General features: G+C 47.9%; 1 protein-coding gene across 7 annotated transcripts in view; it reads right to left on the bottom strand.

Moving 5' to 3' along the window:
• Window positions 1-11503, bottom strand: part of SLC22A11 (solute carrier family 22 member 11) — a 113869-nt gene extending 102366 nt beyond the window's left edge. For 6 of the 7 annotated variants that reach the window (XM_088789667.1, XM_088789665.1, XM_019737849.3 and 3 more), the window contains exon 1: window positions 10914-11503. The gene's annotated coding sequence lies outside the window, so the exon portion shown is untranslated. The remainder of the gene's footprint in view (window positions 1-10913) is intronic. The other variant, XM_088789668.1, reaches the window with a different exon arrangement.
• Between the last annotated feature and the right edge of the window lie 3295 nt (window positions 11504-14798).

The raw sequence follows: 14798 nt of genomic DNA, 5'->3' as shown, positions 1-14798 counted from the left end.
GTTTTGATTTGCATTTTCCTAATGACTAGTGATATTGAGCATCTTTTCAGGTGCTTACTAGCCACTTGTATGTCTTCTTCAGAGAAACGTCAGTCCAAGTCCTTTGCCCATGTTTTAATTGGGTTGTTTGTTTTTGTTGTTGTTGAGTTGTAGGGATTCTTTTTTTTTAATTTTTATTGGGGAATATTGGGGAACAGTACCCCTCAGCTCCAAGTCAAGTCGTTGTTTTTCAATCTAGTTGTGGAGTGCTCAGCTCACTGGCCCACATGGGAATCGAACCAGCAACCCTGGTGTTACGAGCACTGCACTCTAACCACCTGAGCCAACTGGCTGCCCACCCAGGAATTCTTTGTGTATTCTGGATAGTACCCCCTTATCAGAGCTATGGTTTACAAATGTTTTCTTCCATCTTATTTGTTACCTTTTCACTCTGTTGACAGTTTTTAATTCTGATGTATCCAATTCATCTATTTTTTCTTTATCGTGTTTCCCCGAAAATAAGACCTACCCCAAAAATAAGCCCCAGTTAAGATCTCAGCCAGGTGGACACAGTTAGCATGTTATGACAATGTTCCAGAAGAAGATGACATGACTGTAATTGAATAAATGTAGATTATTGTACATGAAAAAATAAGACATCTCCTGAAAATAAGCCCTAATGGAGCAAAAATTAACATAAGACCCGGTCTTATTTTTGGGGAAACACGGTAGTTGCCTGTGCTTTTGATGTTACATCCGAGAAATCATTGCCAAATCCAATGACATGAAGCTTTTCCCCTATGTTTCCTTCTAAGGATTTTATCGTTTTAGCTCTTACGTTGGTCCATTTTGAGTTAATTTTTGCATGTGGTGTAAGGTAAGGGTCCAACTTCATTCTTTTGCGTGTGAATATCCAGTTTTCCCAGCATGACTTGTTGAACAAATTATTTTTCATATGGACAAACACAAAAGCTGTTTATCGTTCTTACAGAACTGTAAGCCAAAATGAATATACAAATTAAACACAAACAAAACAAATGACCAGCAAAATTCAAACAGCACTAAATTAACATAAAAATGATGTTATTTTGCTAAAAGGAAATGGCCCATTGCTCAGTGGTAGCATAGCAAGTTTCATGGGTTGTCCCACCATGGCTCTCCATTGGAACTGCTGTCTGAATACCTCTGTCTCTTATTAGTCTGCCTCTGTTCTGTTCCCATTAGCTGGGACTATTAAGACACCAATGTGCTCACACACACACACACACACAGAGCATGAAACCACATGGCAATGTACCTTCACACATGGTCATCCAGGTGGGCCAGAATTGGGTTATTGCTGACATGAAACCTCCACTAAAGAACTCCTATAAAGATCGTGTGAATCTTGAAAATATATCTGAGGACCCCAGGGAGTCCATGGACCTCAGATTAGAGACCCTGGGTTAGGTAGATGTAGCCCAAAGTCCTTCTAGAACGGGCAAGTTTGCAACGGCTTTTCGAAGGCATTAGAAGGTTCAGTTTACAGATATAAACAATTGACTTTACAGTGGGCAGAGTTTTTTGTTAATGTAAATTATGCTTTAGACAAATGTGTCTTTTCTAAATCTGGATTCCTGGGCTAACCTCAAGTGGGTTGTTAGTGTTGCCTGGCAAGCAGATCGCGGACACCGGTGGGGCACCCTCCCTGCTCCCCAGAGGCTACTTCATACCTTCCCCACGGCAACACACCCTACCTACCCTCCTCCTCCACCTCCCTCTCAACCTGCGTCCTTGCTTCCTCTTTCATCGAGAACTTCCTCAGCACCCACCAGCCCAACCACCCGGCAGCCTTCTCTCCTGATCCTCACAGGAGGTCCTGGATGCTACCCAAGTCACCCCCCGACTCCGCTGCAGGAACCCCTCCCCTCTCTCTGGGGCTCAAGGGCATCCTTCTGGTAAGTCTCCCCCTCCTCCTGCATCATGATGTTTTTCCTTTCTGTTCAAGCAGTTCCCATAAGCTCTTCATTTTCCTACCATAAATTTTAAAAACTCTTGCTCTCACTCCCCCTTCAAACGTCATCTTATTTCTCTCCTTTCCTTTGAAGGAAAACCCCTCAAAGTCCCTCTGAAGAGTGGCTTCTACCCTCTTTCCACTTACGCCCCCATTCTCTTGCAAATCCACTCCAGACAGGCTTGTAAGCAAAACTGCTCTTGTCAAGGTCGCCTGGATTCTATATTAGCAAGTCCATTGTCAGCCCTGTGTACTTACCTCCAGCAGCAGCCACCACCGCGCTCACTCTCCCTTCCTGATACACTCCCTCCCCTGGGCCGCCAGTCACTGCTCACCTGGCTTTCTTCCTCCCTCACTCCTCAGGCCCAGCCTCTGCTGGGGGTGTGCCTGGCACTCCTTACACCTCGTGGGTTTAAATGTCACCAGATGCCGATGACATCTAAGTTTACACTTCAGCCCAAGCCTCCTTCTGCACCCCTGACTCACAGCCAACTGCCAGCTGGGCAGTCAAACAAGTACATCACACTTGACAGGTCAAACTGAGTTCCTCTCCCACCACCTTCCCCCTCTCAATTAATGACAACTCCATCCTCTGCCAAACACCTTGGCTCTGCAAATGGCCGACAAGCACATGAAATGCGACAAGGAAATGCTAATCAAGACCATGGTAAGATAGCACTTCCCTCCCACTACTGTGGCTATAATTCAGAAAACAAAAAGCAGGCAATAGCAAGTATTGGCAAGGATGTGGAGAAAGTGGAAACCTCATAATACTGCTGGTGGGAATGGAAAAGCTCTGCCGCTGTAGAAAACGGTTTGACAGTTCTATAAAAAATTATACATAGAATTACCATATGACCCAGCAATTCTACTCATAGGTATATCCCAAGAGAACTGAAAACATAAGACACACAAAAACTTGTACAAGAATGTTCATAGCGGCTTTATTCATAATAGTCAAACAGTGGAAACAACCCAAAATGTCCATCAACTAATGAGTAGATAAACAAACGGTGGTACATCCGTGCAATGAAATACTATTCAGCCATAAAGAGGAATGAAGTGCTGATACATGCTACAACCTAGAAAAACCTTGAAAACATTCTGCTAAGTAAAACTACTTACTTGTATATGTTAAGAGGATGAATTTTATGGCGTGCGAATTATATCTCATTTGAAAAATAATACTTATGAAGACAAAAGCTGAACCAGCACCATTAGTCACAGAAAACTCCACAAAAGAGCAGAAGCAACTGCAAAGCTTCTTTCTGGCCTTAAGGTGGGATCTCCTAATGAGATTTACCAGGAGGCCCTGTTCTTGGGAATTATTTTAATAAAACTCTGATCCCCATCTGGTGCCTCCTGTGTGGTCTCCACTGGTCAGAAGGTGGAGAGGAGTGAGAAAGAGTAAGGAATGAATGGGCGAGTGACAAGAGATCAGTCTGTTAACACGTTGCGTACTGCGGGGTTTAAATCCCTCGTGAAGATTCTCGTGATCCCTACGCAACGTGTTAAGGAAAGGAGACAGACAGTGTAGTTGGCTCGCTCAACCCTCCTTTTTCCCAACTTCCTCTACTAGAGAGCCTGCAAAGCTAAACGTTGGCCTTCACAGATTCCCTTGCAGCTAAGGTGGCCACGTGGCCAAAGTGAATGAACCATGATACGTACAGGTCTACAAGGGATTTCTGAGAAAACCTTTGCTCTCTTTGTCCAAGAGCAATCCAGGGGTAATATATAGGGTCCAGCTGTGGATCAATCACTGGTCCCGGCTGTGCCCAGCATTAACCCTATCATTGCTGGATAGTAGGGAAATGGGTGGGTGGTCCCAGGGGAGGAATAGAGGAGACAAGGAGCACGGGAGCAGCAGTTCTTTACCAACTGGTCAGAGGTATTTCAATAGCGTAAAAACCAGATGGGCCATCCAGAAGGTGCTTGCTGAATCTCAGCCTTGGTACTGCTTCTTCTGTTGTTGACCCTTCCCTCTTCTCCTTGCCCTAAACACACACAGTTAAAGCTACAGCCACATCTTGGCAACCTTTTAAAGGGGGGTGGGAATGACTCTTGCCCTTCTGCCTGGACAACTCAGGGGAGGTCCGTGTCATTCAGGAAGACGGAGGTGGGGGGGCTGGTGGAGGTGCTGATTCTGCTTTAGGTGAGATGAGGTAGAGACGCCTGTGGGACATCCCAGAGAAGATGTCCAGTAGGAAGGTGGACACCCAGGTTGGGGTCCATTTATAGGACTGGGCTGGAGATACAGACTGAGGCAGCATCAGTGTCAAGGTGACGCTGAATCCATGAGGATGTATGAGGCTCCACTGTAAGGCCGCAGGGAATGCAGCTTCCTGGATTTCTCCCTGCTCGAGAGGTACATCTGGAGTTCACACCAAGGGCATTCCTGCTGAGTCACGCTGGGAGCAGCGAAAGGACACTTTGGTCACTTTGGCCAGCCCCTTCCAATCTTTGTGGCATCACTTACCATAAAGGTTTGGTAAGAGGCAGAGACCTCCTCCTTCTCTAGAAGCAAAAAAGAAGCAGCCCCTCGCTTTCCCAGCCTTTCTTGCCACACAAGAGAGGACATCTGGCCCAGCCTTGACCAGTGCACATACCCCAGACGGAACCGAGAGTCAGGGACAGTGGAGAGCCAATTCTAGCCACTGTGTCCAACTTCAGGGACAGTAGGAGTGGAGGATCAGAGTGGCATCTGGGACACAGAGCCAGAGGCTGCAGCAGAGCCATGCATGGGACCTAGTGTTCAGTGGTGGCAGTGACAGATGGGTCCTGTGCATGATTTGGGGTCCTGGGGGCCATGCCCTCATTTCTGCCCATTTCTGATCCTGGTTCTCCAGCCTCCCAGGTATTTATACCCAGAAGACTCCCTTCCAGGCCATGGATGAAGTCAGGTGGTTGCCTCTTCGTGCTCCCTGGTGCCACCTCCTTCCCTGCCTTCTCAGCTGATGTCTTTGTCCCTTCACCAGCACTACAGAAGCCAGGCTTGGGAAATGGCCCCCGAAAGGAAATCAGGAACCAGGTCAAGGATGGAGTTTCCAAGATCTGCCCGAGATTTGGGACCCTCTGTCCCCTCCCTACCATCCAATGACCTGCAAGAACCACACAGAAGCAAAGTTCTGGGACAACAGTCTCTCTCCTGAAAAGAAATCTAAGAAGTAGGACTGTGGCAACTGCTTTAAAAGGAAAGCCTGTTCTCCTGGGTTTGCTGGGGGAGCAGAGGCTGGTTGTGCAAACGGGCCCTGGGCTCCGACAGACCTGGCTTGAGCCCCAGCCCTGACTCACGCTGCAAGACCAAATCTCCCTGTCCTCAGTTTTCTCATCTGTAAATGGGGCTCCCATGAGACCCACCACAGGTTTAAAGAAGGTGCTGCTCACAGTAGGTGCTCTTACTGCTTTTTGCCAGCAGGTCACCATGAAGTTCCTGAATGGTGTCACATGAAGAAAGAGATATAGGAAAATCCTGCCATGAAGAGTCTGTTTAGCTTCTACCTACCTGGGGAGAAAGGGACTTTACCAAGAACACCTACCCCGTCTCTCCTTGGGCTCCCGCAGTCAACCTCCAAGCCATTGCTGGCTTCTGCTCTCAAGTCTCCACTAGGAGGGCCCACCAGGGGCAAATTGCTTCTATCCCCAATTAGGTGGGCAGAGCTGGCTTCCCTGCAAATTAATCAATTGGCTCTCCAATGCATAAATCCCATGACAAACCTCAGAGTGGGCCACATCTGGTGTAGTTTCCCAAACCCCATTCCAGGGAACCCTGGTACTTCACAGAGTTCCTGGGCGTCAGGCATCATAATGCAGGACTTCTCAGAGCCTTTAATATACTAAAGGACTTTAAGACTTTCCAAGAGGTGACAAAGCTGACAGCTGATAACAAAATATTTACAGAGCATCTATTATATCTTACAAACACCTTCCGCTCCGAGGAACTCATTTTAGAAAATGCACATTTAAGGGCAGTTCCCTACTACCTTTCCCGCTGAGGACACTGAGGTCCCACCTCCTGTTGGGAGCAGCCTGTTTGTTCCACGCTGTGGCTCTCCGTGGCATGGAATTTCTGAGGCCTCTGAGCCAGAATGCACACCTGGGCTGTGAAGTGGCTGAGCATCTGCCTCCTCCTGGTACCTCTCCTTGACACCGCATTATCTCCAGCCAGGCCAGTGAGGCACAGAGCCCCAGGCTCACTGGCCGCCCACAGATGTGGCCCCGTTTCCCGGCCAAGTTCACAGTCGCATTCTTGCCCTGCCCCTGCAGGATACAGGAAGGCCCTTTGGCAGCACCCACTGAAGCTGGTAAGTGAAGAACCCCTGTCCCCTCAGAAATCCCAACACCTGCTCCAGACCTGCTCATGGCACCTGAGGACAGGTGAGGCTTGTGGAAGGAACACAGCCCCCTCTGAGCAGGACAGCTAACTCTGTGTCCCCTCTGCCAGAGCTCTGCACCTGTCTGCCATCCAGTGCCTATGTCTATCCCACAGCCGGGCCAGAAGTCCCTGGAAGCCTAGCCATCGCTGAGACCACTCCCTCTGCCAGCTACACACATTTACCCAGAGGGTACTTTTTGTTGATTGACATGACACTGTCGTGAGTGACAGGCAGGTGAGTTTGAGGCTGTCCGTAGCTGGTAGAAACAAGGGAGTGTGCAGTTCACATATTCCAGTGACTTTGGCCAAAGTGTGACCCAGAACATGTTTGGGTCATAGAGGGACAGAGTGGACACCTGCAAGAAAACCAGGAGTTTCGGAGAAGGTATAAGTGGGAGGGACGGATGCTAAGAAGCTGCACATGTGACATGAAACCACAAGTTGAAGGCACTCGGAACTGGGCCAGGCTCAGAGCTGATGCTCCTATATCAGCTAGCACTTTTATTCCACTTAAACACATATTTTGGCTAATAATGAGCCCCTCTTCTTGGTGCTAATCGTTTGGAGGGTGGTGAAACAATCTCTTTTATAAGCCCTTAGATGCTCCACCAATTACTGGCCACATCAATATAAGCAAGACCCCACCTTAGATTCTCTGCCTGTAAAATGAAGGTTAAAGTATCTCTCCACCTAACGCACAGGAGAGACTATGCTTTATAAACTGCAGAGATGTTGGCTGTTGCACTTCAGCTCTTGCCTCCGTGTTTTGCATCTTTATCATGAGTATCGATTGGCAAAGGGATGTTTCTGGGAACAGAGTCCTTTGGCAAATGGTAGGCCAGACAGAGCTGCTTAGACGGAGTTAAAAGTTTTTGTGTTGTTTTTTTTAAAAAAAAAAGTTGTGTGCTTTTATATCCATTTGGCTGAATTGCTGATTCAGAAAGCAAATACTGAACAGACAGAAAATTTGGTGTGAGCTCCAAGACAACAAAGAGGGTTGTGAACTTCCAGGTTGTTTATGGAGAAGCAGCTGAAACCAGCTTTGCGAAGGGGGAACTCGCACCAGGTAACAAAAAAGCTACAGCCCTGGAAGCCAGGCAGGATTGATGATGTTAATTAAGTTCATCAGATTCTCACTCCCTGTATCACCTGCTCAGCTGCCTGGAGTTACAGATGAGGTCTCGTCCGCATCCACGTCTAAACTGCCAAGCGTCCCAACACCGAGCTGCACACCCAGAGGGCCACGGCCCACCTCAGCACCCTCTGGGCGTTTCACATGTGTTCAGACAAGCCTACACCTGTCTTCCCTGGCCTCGCCCTGTCCATGTTCCCTGCTTCTACTGACCCGCCCTCTAGGGAAACAGGCCCCCACTCCCACCCCTCACCTCCCACCCCCCACATCATCCAGGCTGACCCTGGTGTCCCCAGGCCACTGGTCCTAGACAATCGGGGTCAGGCTGGGATTGGGGCAGAAATGCAAGGTTCCGTGCCTACCCCACAGCTATGCTGTCCTTTGTCACCCAGGCCTGGAAGGGACACTGCCTGATCCCACCTTTCACAGAAACAGCGCTGCAGGTCTCTAGCCCCACACCCTCTCTCTCCATTCCACCATTCTTCCCTCCCTTCCTCTCTCTCCACGGGCACTTCTCCACCAAAAGCTTTCATTCTCATGTGTATCCACTCCTGCAAATCGGACCAGGCCAACACATGGCCTCAGGCCTGCAAACAGCAGCTCTGCCTCCTGGTATGGCCACCTCAGAGATACCCTGCTACATCAAATTCCTTTTTATTCACGAATACAGGTGGAAAAAGCTGTGCTCTAAAACCTTTGGTATCAGTGAAGAATTTCACCTACAAGTAACAGAAAACTGAAATAATAGTGGCTAGAATAAAATAAAGGTTAACTTTTTGTCTCATGTTAAAAGAAGTCTAGAGGCAGCCAGTCCAGGGTTAATATAGAAGCTCCATAACCGTCAGTGACCAGATTCCTCTATCCTACCTTCTGCCATCATTAACATGAGGGTTCCATGCTTGAGGTTACCTCATGATCCCAAAATAGTTACTATAGCTCCTGACATCACATCCACATTCCAGGCAGTAGGGGGCCAAAAGGGACAAGGGCAAAATGGCACGCCTCCCAGCTGAGTCAGCCTCATTCCAAGAGCTTTCCCAAGAACCCCACCCAATAACCTTTGCTTACATCTTATAGGCCTCTTTCTGAAAGGCTAAGAACTGTGGTCTTATAAAAAGCCCATTGACACACCCAACACTATAGGCTTTCTGTTGCTAAGGGAGATAAGGGTGTGGATATTGGGTAAGAAAATAGCAGCCTCAGACATATTTTCTTGAGAGCTAAACAAAAGTAAGGGAAGAGAGCCTCACATTAATTTCTCACCTAGTTTCTTGGAGGGGGTCACAAGAGGAGAATGATACAAGGGCTGAAACAATGATTATGGCATCATAAAAAGGGGCAGAGTGCCAGATATTCTCAGCTCATTCTACACCTGAGATGCAACACTGATCTGAGGTGCTCACCTTAACAAGCCCACTGCCATATTCCAGTGCTAAGTAGTTATTTAAAACAGTAGCTGACTGAGTAATATTCAGCTGGTGGTCTACTGGGACCTCAGGGTCTTTGTCTCCTGAGTTTTCAGAGTTTGTTCCTCCTCATCCATCTTTTGTTTGTGACATCTGCTTTTCTCCTTGAAACGATTTACTCTAAAACCCTGTTTCTAGTGTTTCTGGACCACAGTCTTCACATTGTGGCACCAAGTTGTTGATCAGAATGGAAACCCGATCTCAGATGAGGGACACCGCAATGTCACATGATGACTGGCATGATTTCCACAAAGGCCACTGACAGGTTTGCCTTTTTGAGCTGGCATGTCTGCCTCTAATAGAGAAAGCCTAGAGCTCGCATTTGTGGTGCTTCAGGATCTACAAGCTGTGGCAAGAACCAGACCCTAGATGCAAAGAAAGCAATAATGTATACGTAGCAGAGGAAGGCAAATAACCACACATCTGCTGGGGAGAACTGTCTTAAAGGTAAGAGATAACTCTGAGGGACAGAATAACATTGTGATTGTGAGCTTACTGGTCCGGAATAGAGAAACTCGGGTTCCAGAACCAACTTCCCTGGGTGTCATCGTGTGACTTTGAACAATTTACCTCTCTGAGCTCATTTTCTCCATCCATAAAATGGAACAGTAACAAATATTAATACTGTAGAACCTATTCATGAAATGAAATCATCTGTGGACAGCGCTTGGCCCTGTACCTGGCTTCTGGCACAGGGCAAGTGCCCAATAATATTAGCAATTACTATTATTTTTCTAGTGATAATAATGGTTTGACTTGTATCTGGACGGCACAGAAGGGGGTTAGCACAGGGCCTGGCTCATAATAAGGCTCGATAACTAACTTCAACGTTATTATTATCCTTGTTGTTGGGGAAGGAAATACCCAGAAAGTGTTTCCCCTTTCCGTAGGCAACAGATACTTCCTCTGGGTCAGGCTCCCTCGGCCTTTCAATGTGAGCCTCCAAGCCTCAGGCAGGAGAGAAGCAAGACATGGAAGCCCCTAAAGTAGCTCAAAGAGCACTGAGCTGCAGAGTCTGCGCAGCATCTGTGACCCCTTCAGGAAAGAAATGCCTCCCCCGCTGACCCGTCAGTGCTCATCTGGGTTCAGTGGCTCAGAAGCAGCGTCTCCTGCTCTGTGTCCAGTGTCCTTCCAGCAGTCCTCCCTGTGACAGGTTTGTGGGGACATCTGCCAGTTAGCAGGCCCTGCCAGGCACCTGTTGGCTAGCTAGGCAGGAAAATTACACATAGAGCAGCTGGGTATGGGGGAGGAGCATGGCAGACACCCCTTATCCCACAGAATACCCTCCCTCCAGTCAAGTGGCGATGGCCTGAATTTCTGGCTGAGATGCTGGTTTCTGAGAGCTCCTACCAGAAAATTGGATCTGTGTCCCTGTGGAAAATTCCACATTGCATAAAGCATGGCCCGATGAGCCGGAAAGGAAGAGCGGGGCATCAGGAGACATGGCTTTGCCATTCTGCAGCCCTGGGACTATGGGTAAGTCTCCTCTCCTCTGTGGGCCTTGGTCTCCCTGTTAGGAAAGTCCAGGGGGTGGGTGAGATACGTGGCTCTAAACTGTGAATCAGGGAAGCTTCTTACAAAGGCAGATTCCCAGATCCCACCCCCAGAAATTCGGTTTCAGGTGGACACAGAGGGCTCAGGAACCCACCGCACCTCTTCCCAGGCTGGCATTTATGGTGGTTTCAGGCATCCCGTAATCCCACAGCTCACTCTGAACATGACTGTCTCCTAGGCCCCAGGGAGTCAAATGGAGTGGGGGATCCAGAAGGGAACAGGAGGGAGACAGGGGCCCCCAAAGGCCCTGGCCTGGTGGCGGCTGTGTGCACATCACCCGCAGTAAACCCGCACAGCCTGGCTGGAAGCCCTCGGCCACCTTCCCCAGCACCAGCAGGGCAGCTGCCAAATACAGGCACTATTGGGAGATGCACCTTATGGAAACTGGTCTCCTTGTTTTCCCTCCGATGCTCTTACCTTGAAGTTTGCAGAAATCTGAAGGGATTATCTGTCCCAGCTAAGAATTGCAGGAGACGGGCTTTGCACTCAGATAGAGGGGTCCCCAGAGGCTGCGCTCTGACCGCTTGCCTTCCTGCTCACCTGTGCCGCCTCGGGCCATCCCTCCTGGGCCATCCCTCCTGGTTCGGGGCTGAGTCCCACAAATCCCTGCGGTCAATAAGGCGCAGCTGGTCCTGGGGACGGGGAGGATAAACTGGAAGAACAGTGTTTGCTGCAAAGCTTCTATCCTGTGCTCTGTGCCTCCCTCAGCATGCCGGTGAAAGCATGTCACACACATGCACGCACACTCGTCTATGCATACTCACATATAGTCACACACTCACACAACACACATGCTTTTCTCACACAAACAGACGCATTCACTCTCTCACACACAAACTCACACATCCTAATACTCAAACACATTCTCACAAAACACTCTCATACACACCCACACATTCGTGCCCACACACTTGCACACATTCACACACTTCAGTGCACACACATCCTCACACTCACACAGATTTACTCACATGCACACACATTCGTGTACTCACACAGACAAGAATGGCTTCCCACCACCACCCACTCCCAGGTGGTTTGTTCCCAAGCTGCTGATATAGCATCAGGCCTGGGAAGCTGAGAGACAGATTCACACTGGATGCGGCGCGGCAGGGCAGAGGCGCCCATCTGGTCCTCACACCCCAGGGAGGCGGGACACCCAGCTGGGCTTCCAAGCAAGAGGGTTCAGAGGGCTGGAGAGTAGGAAAAGCACCCCTCTCTCTTGTCCAGACATGGGTCGCTGTCACAGCATGCCTGAGTGGATCCAGATTTCCCCAGGTGTTTTTTGTTTTTTAATTTAATTTAAGCTGGCATTTGTAGAGGGCTCACAGTGTGCCAGGCACCATGCCAGGGGCCCTGCCTCACTCTCCAGCTCTCCAAGATGGGTAGTGTTCTATCCCCCTTTCACTCAAGAGGCAGCGGAGACCCAGACCGAGTGGCTCAGTCCCAGTCACATAGCTGGGAGGGACAGTGCCAGAGTTTGGACCTCACTGCAGCTTGGCTCCCAGGTTCTGCTGGGCTCAGGTGCTCCTGGCCACGCCCTGCCTGGCCTCACCACACCCCACTCCCTGGGAACTCCATGGGGTTCACCCTCCACTTTCTCTACACAGACACCCCAGCCCAGCCCAGCACAGAGGGCAGAGAGAGAGAGGCTTCCTTCCCATCACCCTGTTCATTGGCCACACACACCCCCACCGTCACACCCAGCCAGACTCCAGGCAGGAGGAAGAAGGCCCGCTGGTGACCTCCAGGAGTTCTGCCAAGAAAAACGCAGGCAGGAGGAGGGTGAGCAAGGACACACTCGGCTGGTGAGACGCGTCATTTCACTTTCAAGGAGACAGCATGTCTTGGATCTGGCCCATGCTGCTGCCAAGTCATATAAAATAATAAGCTCGTTCTGAAGGACAATTCGATCATATATATCAAGCCTTTAAAATGTGCATGCATGGGCATGTCCTGTAGTCCATTAATTCCACTTCTAGGAAATGTATCCTAAGGAAATATTTAGACAGGTGAGCAAAGATGTAGGTACAAGGATGTTCACTGGCAGTGCCATTTAAAATAGCAAAGAATTGAAAACAGCCCAACTAACCCAAAATAGAGAACAATCTAAATATATCCTAATGAAATCCATACAATGAAATAATATGCAGCTACAAATAATTTTTAGGATCATCAATGACATACATAGTCACAATCTATTTTTGAGTTTAAGCCAGGCTATAAGAAGCTAGTATTTACACGTTGAGGCCATTTCCATTACAATTCTCTATCAAAAAGAAAAATCTGGAAGTGAATGTTAACTAACACAGATCACCTATGGAGAGTAATGCCACAGAAGATTTTTCATTTTTTCCTTTTTATTTTCTGATTTTTCCTAAAATTAACATTCAATGAAGGTGAATTTTTTCAGTTGTATATACATTTTATTATATTGGTTTGACTACACATAAAATATGCCTGAGAGAGTACCCAAGAATTAGTGCCTCTGCTAACAAGACGGGTAGTTAAGGGTCAGAGCACATGGAAGGAAATTTTTCACCACGTACTCTTTTGTATCCTTCAAATTTTGAATCATATGAGTTTATATCTTTTTATAAATATAAACTAAATTTAAATTTTGAAACAAAACAAATAGATTTAAGGAGCATTTTTGACATTTCACAAACTCCATTTTTATGCAGCAGTAAATGTGGAAGGAAATGGTTTACATCAGAGTTGCAAACTCAAATACCTAGAAGGGCCAGGGAAATAAATGAGGAACACAGCTGGTGTGAGCAATAGGGAGTGGTAGGGACTGCGGCAAACTGGAAAGCAGAGCCCCTGTCTCTGTGCCAACGTGATTCTGCTCCAGCTGATTAGGCCACGCAGGAAGACTGCCCCAGGGCTGCCAGCCCTTCTGATTTATCGGTAAAAGTCAAACATTCAGAATTTCATACACATTTTCTCATTTTAAAATATGTGCTGTCCCCCAAAAAACAAGTCTCTGTTTGTAATTCCTACTGCATTACTATGAAATATTCTCATTGAGAGCCCCAGCGAATGTTAGGGCGGGGCAACTTGCCCAGAGTCGAGCGGTGGTTGCACAAGGCAAAGGCTAAAAGCCAGCACCCCGACTTCAGTTCTAGCAGAAGTTAGTTAACAGTGACTTGAAGGGAGGTGAACGTTTACAGGGTTAGCAGGCCCTCTAAGGGGCTGCGGTGTTTTAACAGAGCCAAGCGTCCCAGCCGACTCGCCAAAATCTTTTTAAGAGTAGAATTAGAGGCCCTGTGCAGAAGGATGAGCCCTCCCAGCTCCCCTGAAAGAGACAGCCCCATGTAAGCCTGGGCTGGTCAGAAGCCAAAGTCAAGATGTAGAAACAGGCTGCCAGACTACAGATCCTCCTCACTTCCTCTGGCCTCCCCACCTCCCTGCCTGTGGCCCTCCCCCTGCCCACTCTGCTGGGAGCCATCAGCCCAAGTCGCATCTGTCTCTCCCTCCATGCTCCCTGACCACACAAGGCAGAGGTGGGATTCAACCCAAAGCTGGCTCATTCCTCTGAGCCCTGGCCCTTCCCACCCCAACAGGCTCCCTCCTCGAGGTAACTCCCATCCTTTGAGCCCCAGTTCCGTAACCCATGAAATGAAGCCAAAAACACCTTTCTCCGGGTGGCTGTGACTTACATAGGATGAAGAGTGAGGAAATTAAAGATGAGACACCACTTTTCCTGCATCAAGTTAGCCAAGGTTTTAAAATGGTAAGACTCAGTGCTTGTGAGCATATGATGAAACAGGACATTTTCATATCCTGCTTCTGAGACTGTATGCCAGTGCAATATTTATGAGGGGTTATTTGAAAGTATATTCCAAAGTGTATGTCAAAGTCTCTAGGCAAATCTATAGACAGAACTTAGACGAATGGTTGCCCAGGGCTGGAGGGTTGAGGGGAAATGGAGAGTTACTGCCAAAAGTACAGTTTCTTTTGGGGGTGAAAAAAGTGTTCTAAAATTAGATCGTGGTGATAGTTGTACAACACTGAATATACTAAAAATCATTGAAAATAAAAAAAATAAAAATAAAAATCATTGACTTGTGCTCTTAAATGGGTGAATAATATGGTATATGAGTTATAGCTCAATAGAGCTTTTTTAAATCATAGATTTATGTACAAACTTGTTTGTTTCTGCATCATTTATGATAGAAATAAAGTTTTAAACAACCCATCCCACTAGCTCATGGAGCACCTGGCGCCCATCTTGGGGCCAAAAGGAGAGTCCTCCAGACGGCAACACCAAGATAACGGAATAAAAAGCTGACTGGGAAG

Source organism: Rhinolophus sinicus, chromosome 14, assembly GCF_057876585.1.
Source record: "Rhinolophus sinicus isolate RSI-liver-muscle chromosome 14, RSI-T2T, whole genome shotgun sequence".
Lineage (NCBI taxonomy): Eukaryota > Metazoa > Chordata > Mammalia > Chiroptera > Rhinolophidae > Rhinolophus > Rhinolophus sinicus.
Note: the sequence above shows the minus strand (reverse complement) of the source record. Positions and strands in the feature narration are given on the sequence as shown.